Raw genomic sequence first — 6000 nt, 5'->3', positions numbered from 1 at the left:
TTAATCATAGGAAAGGAATAGAGGGGGAAGCCAGACATTATAGGCATGTCATTTGGGCGGCTTCACCAGGAAGCTGCAACTTTACATTCCCCAGGGATCCACTGGCCTGTTCCCTGCAGGTCACTGGGCAAAGGAGCCCAGCAAAGGGGAGACAGACACATGCACAGTGAAGGTGGGGTCACGGGGAAGGTACTTGCCAGTCAATCTAGCCAAGGGAACCATGTGTTGACCAGAAAGGGTGGGGCCAACGCAAGCCCATGAAAATTTGGGGATACATAATCCCCATAAAGAGGAACTCTTTCTTGGCTCTTGTTTTTGCTCTTGGCTCTCTTGCATTCGCCCATATGGCCCATGTGGACCCACACCCAAGGGACTAATGGACTGCAGGAAGCAAGCTAAGCTAGCCTGATCCTGGACTGGACTCGGCTCCAGCATGGAACGGAAACTCTGAACACTGGCTCTGCTTTTAGCTCTGCTGAAGCCCCAGCTACACTTCCTCTATGACTGGACTAAGGGAAATGGACCTTTGAAACTCAGGGGTTTGATTCCACAGAAATAAGACTTTCGACAATAACTCATCCTCCCGAGGGTCAGAAAATTCTTTTTCTTCTGATATCACAAGAAATTCACCTCCAAGAGGAACATGTGGGGACGAGGTCTTCTCCCTGCGGGTAACCATGGGATTGAACCTGCAACCTTGGCTTATCGAGACGATGCTCTAACCAATTGAGCTACCTGGCCAGGAACTGAACATGGAATTTTGCATAAAATGTTTAGAGGGATTCATAGTCTCAAGGTTAAAAACCAGGATTTTAATGTTCTTCTCTAACCTGGAGGAACACTGCCAACAATTCATATATGAATAGACTGAATGACCAGGGTATGAACACAACCTGAATAGTTGAGATGTTTGAATGTGTAGGTTACTTTGTGTGAAGAAACAAACAAAAAAATGTATGTTTTTCTATGGACCTAGTCATCAGCAATTATTACATTTGTAGGTATTGGTAATTAATGTTTCTTTGATGTGAGGAAATTAAAAAAAATTAACTTAAAATTATTGCTTTTTGACTTGACTAAAATGAAAAGAAATTGGGTTCCATACTAGAATTTGAAAAGGCTCCTTGAGGGGAAAAAATTCCTGCCTAATTTTCAAACCCTCTACTGGTTATCTATATATATAAAAGGCTAATATGCAAAGTGTCCCCTCAGGAGTTCGACCGGGAGACTGGGAGTTCGATCACTCGCTATGACGTGTGTACCAGGGGGCAGCGTGGAATGAAGGAAGGCCCTGGTGGGCAGCTGGAAGACCCTCATCAGCCCTGATTGCCGGCCAGGCCTAGGAAACCTACCTGTGCAAGAATTTCATGCACCGGGCCTCTAGTTTTAATATGAAAAGAAGAAGTTAAGAGAATATTTACATCTATGACCACAGGAGTAATTAAAAAACACTGGTAAGGAGGCAAAAGGTCCTACTAAAATTTAAATCTAGGCAGTACCTGTCTCTTGTTAATGTTTGACGAGAAGGAGCAAAATACTCAAGCAACTTCAAATCCAAACATGAAGTATCATGGTAGGCATTTAGAATCCAATAGAGTTTCCTCTCATTTCTTATTGGTCTCCTACTTTTTATAATCAGAGAAATTTCTCTAACCAGTGGTGCTTATTTCCTCTCAGTCTTTAAAATTATGCATCCAAAAAAATAAATAAATAAAATAAAATAAAATAAAATTATGCATCCAGGGCCTTGGTAACAATATCACTATGTTTCCTCTTCTATATTGCCATATGTGCTGAAAAAATCCATCTATTTTTTTTCCCATCTGATTTGCATCAATTAAAAACATCAATATAAAAAAGCATTTACATTTTAAAAAAATGGGACGAGGTGGAATCTCCTCCCTCTTATGTTTTTAGTTGCCCCATTTTCTGCTGGCAGATCTTTCGGTTCCTGGTCAGCCACTTTGATCTGTTTTCCCTTTGCTCCTCTTTTTGGTCTGTGGATTTATCCTTTTTTGCAGCCTTTAAAAACAATTTTAAAAAAATTGACTTCAGAGAGGAAGGGAGAAGGAGAGATAGAAACATCAATGATGAGAATCAAGGATGGACTGTCTCCTACACGCCCCACACGGGGTATTGGAGACCACAACCTGGGCGGGAATTGCCCTGACGGGAATCGAACCAGAACCTTCTGGTTCATAGGCCGAAGCTCAACCACTGAGCCACACAGGCCGGGCTGTAAGTCTTATTTAATCTTCACAATAATGCAGACAGGTAGATGTCGTGGATGGGAAACCTGCTCCCTGAGGGTGCAACGTTTTCAGGTCTCTTGGAGATCCAGTCGCCATCCATTCATATCACGGGTAGAACCAGAGCTGCGGTTCTTGCTCCAAAGCTTGAGCTTATTTGCATGCACTCGATTACCCTTGGAGAAGGCAATTTTAAGGGATGGTAGGGTGTGGGGGCCCTTGGTTAAGAAAGGGGTTAAACTACTGGTTAACCAGCATTGAATAATAATACTCCACGTTTCCGAAAAAACATTCCCTTTATCTGAATGGTCAGGAGAAAGGATAGATGCAGTGAAGCGCTCCAGGGCTGGACAGGGACCTAAGAGGGGGCGGGTCAGAGGTGGAAAGAAGCCCTCGGGCCCGGGCACAGCCCCGCGACCCTAGAGCCCGAGGCCGGGGCGCGGCTTTCCGCGCGGAGCACCGGTTCAGCTGCGCGCTGGGCAGGAACGCCGCTGCAGGACACGTGGCCTCTCGGGCGTCGGGGGCCTGGAACCCCCACCTGCATGCAGCGCGTCCCCTCCACCTGGAGCTCGGAGGCTGGTGGTTTCCCCGCCCCGGAGCCCGCGGGACCCCGAGAGCCTGGCCGACTCTGCATCCGAAGAGTCGGCTTTTCTGATTGGCTTAGAGTGCGAACGCAGGCGAGCCCTGCCTGAGACCCGCTCTTTGATTGGATTTTCAAAGAACAGCAGAGCACGAAATAAAGAGGCCTTCCGTCATTGGGCCATTGTGTGGATCTCCTTTTGCCTTCTCTGCCGAGTGAAAAAGCCGCTCGGAAATCTTCGTCATGCGTCTTAAATCTGGGCCTGTCAGTTCGTCCCAGCGTTACTGGTATCTAGGCTGGGCATGGGGTTTGTAGAGTTCAGCCAATCACATAACGCCGAGATCAGGTTGCCAGGCAGATTATGGTAATGAGGCCCCGCCTTTTATGCTGCTCCCACTCTGCGGCGGGAAGAACCACCTGGAGGTGGCGGGGGGGGATTGATTTCCATCACCCCTAGGGAGAGAGGATCGGGGACCCGCTGATCTTCCAGCTCCCCTCACCCAACATCGTGTAAGTACCTAAAGGATTAAGGGAACCGGATAAGCCGGCGTCCAGAGTACCCCAGCGACTGGGAGGGTGTTTCGTCTTTGCTTAGTCCCACCCAAAATGGCGCCAAGCGCTTTCCGCGTCTCAGAGCCCGGCCGGGGCCAACCGACCGCGGACCCGGGTGGGGGGGGAATGGATGGTGGTGGTGGGGGGGAGAAATCCCGGCGGCACCGCCCGATGGTACAGTCCAGCCGGGGCTGGGACGCGGCACCTCACTCGGGGTGGGGGGGTCAAACCATCGGCACCTTCTTAGGGGAATGGGGCAGACCCCCCTGCAGGCGTCCCTCCCGGCGCTGCGTCCCGCGACCGCCTCGGCGCCGCTGCGCCCCCGTCTTCCCCGCGCACACCTCCTCCCCGCGACCCCCGATGGCTCGCACGCTCCGCCGGCCGCGCGCACCTCTCTCCCCTGCCCGCGTTGGTTGGGCCGGGACGGCGGTTGGGCGCCCGGCGCGCTCCTGGGCGGCGGTTGGGCGGGCGCACGGGTGGCTGCGGGGCGTCCCCGGCGATCGGGGCCGGGTTGGGGGGGGGCGTGCGGGGGTGGCGGCGCGGCCGGGTCCCAGGGGCCGGGTGGGCAGCGGGCCTGTGCCGTGGAGCGCCCTGCTTTGTCCCCGGAGGCCGCGCCGCCACCTGCCATGGATGGCCGGACCCCCGTTCCTTTTTACGAGTGGGCGTCCCTGGGACCCGGGAGGCCCCGTTTCCTGGAGGCGCGCGGGGATGGCGCGCTGGGGCTCGTCTCCGGATGAGTGGCCGGGGGCGCGTTGGTTGGAGGCCGAGGTCCACCTGTGCTGCGTGCAGAGTGCAGAGGCGGGCGTGGAAGGCCGCGGGGGAGCCGGGGGATGGTTGGTGTTTCGGCTTGCAGCCCATCCTCCGCTTTCCCGAGGCATTGGTTAGCCCGTGGCCAGGTGTTAGGCCCCCCCCCCCCCCCCCCCCCCGTCTCCTAAGGAAAGGGAACGCAGCGCTGCAGAGTTTGGGGTGCCTGCGCGTTCGGCCCGGCTCGGCGGGTTTGTTGGCTTTGCGTTTTCAACCTTTGCGTACGGCCAAGCACCCGCAGGGCTGGCGGGGGTGCTGTCATCGAGGATGAAACGCGCGCTGCGTCCCACCCAGCTCAGCCCGGTGTCTTCATGCGCCTGTTCAAATCTTGCCGGGCGCATCGCACCCAGAACTTCTCTAAACTGTAACTTAGCCTTCATTAAACGCAACATCACTTGGGACTGGTTCGTGGCCTCTTTTACCGACCCGTTCCTCTGTTGCTTTCAGTAGGAAGGTCTACTCTCTGTTGTTAGCACTCTCCCACCCACCACCCACCCCCAGCGCCCAAGGAGCGTCTATGTTGATGAACCAACCATACGTGTTGCTGTACAATCGAGAAACAAACAAACGAAAAACCCCAAAACGGATTGGTTGGAGCAAAGCCGACTTTAAAGCAGGGTTGATTCAATCTGGTATGTTTAGAAAGGAACTTGCAGGTTTACTCTTTTAATAAATTGAGGCGAAACGGGCATAAAGTGAACCATGTTAAAGTGCAGAAGTTAGCAGTAGATTCACATTTTAAAAACTTGGACCAAGACGTTTTCTTCGCCCGGTGAACGTAATTGAGTCTGTATTCTAGAAACGGCCAAGTCCATGTCGTCAAAAAGCTCTGGATGCTTTTTCATTCTTTAAAATAATTGCAAGATTTGAATCATTTTACCTTTCAAGCGCCTAACCTAGTGGGAGAGGTTTCTGAGTAACAAGCAGAATTGTTTAAAGAGTTGAGAAATATGCAGCTATAATTTTGATTTCCTTAATTTTACATGGTCAGCATTGGTAAATACATAATTTCATCCGGTAAAAATAGTAAACTGTTGAACATGCTGTCAGTGCAAGGTTTGAATTGTTTAGTCATCGTTTGCGTTAAAATAGAAGGCTGATGTACTTTGACCTGTTCACCACTAAAGTACAGTCTTTCCCCACCCCCACCCCCACCTCCTTTCCAAAATGTGTGGACATACCAGAAATTTGTATTCTATTTTTCACGAGCAGAATTTATCGGCTACTGTTGAAATTTATCATAGGTACTCTGAGAATAAATGAGAACTTGGTCTGGTGTTGAGTCAACGAGTTAAGAAAAAGCAAATGCTCGCCACAACCAAATCTTTGCAGAATGGTTCTGCTCGGATTCTCCTGGTGGGAAGGCAAGAGGGGAGCTCCCCTCTGACTTGACCAAATCTCTGTGGCAGCCTTCCTCTCCCTCGTCTGGCATTTATGAGATGTAGTTGAATCACTACTAAAGTTGAGTCACTAGACAGGGCGAGGGCGTCTGGCCTTTGTCCTTCTAGTATCAGTGTGAGAACTCCGGTTCAAGACTTCTGTGGAACACTCTGAACTGGCGCCTTTCCAGCTACCTCCTGCAGCTCCCCCTGTGACATTGATACTTGACTCTGAAACATTGTTTCCATTCCCTCTTCAGCAATCCTTCAGTGCCTTCCATTGCCTGTACCTGTGCAGATTTTTAAGTTTGTTCAGGTTGTGGAAAACACCTGGAAGTATGTTTTGTTTTATTTATAATTTTGAAATAGTTTCGAGAACTAGGGAGTGCAGAAATGGAAAGGGAGGAGGAAGAAGGTTATGGATAATCCCAAGTCG

At 50.9% G+C, this 6000-nt stretch overlaps 1 protein-coding gene across 1 annotated transcript in view; it reads left to right on the top strand.

Moving 5' to 3' along the window:
• Positions 1-3151: 3151 nt before the first annotated feature.
• The window catches only part of PRDM10 (PR/SET domain 10), a 79110-nt gene continuing 76261 nt past the window's right edge, over positions 3152-6000 (top strand). The window contains exon 1 of the mRNA XM_059676931.1: positions 3152-3339. The gene's annotated coding sequence lies outside the window, so the exon portion shown is untranslated. The remainder of the gene's footprint in view (positions 3340-6000) is intronic.

The sequence above is a fragment of the Myotis daubentonii genome, chromosome 19 (genome assembly GCF_963259705.1).
Source record: "Myotis daubentonii chromosome 19, mMyoDau2.1, whole genome shotgun sequence".
Lineage (NCBI taxonomy): Eukaryota > Metazoa > Chordata > Mammalia > Chiroptera > Vespertilionidae > Myotis > Myotis daubentonii.
The sequence above is the reverse complement of the archived record's forward strand: the minus strand, read 5'-3'. Positions and strand labels throughout refer to the sequence as shown.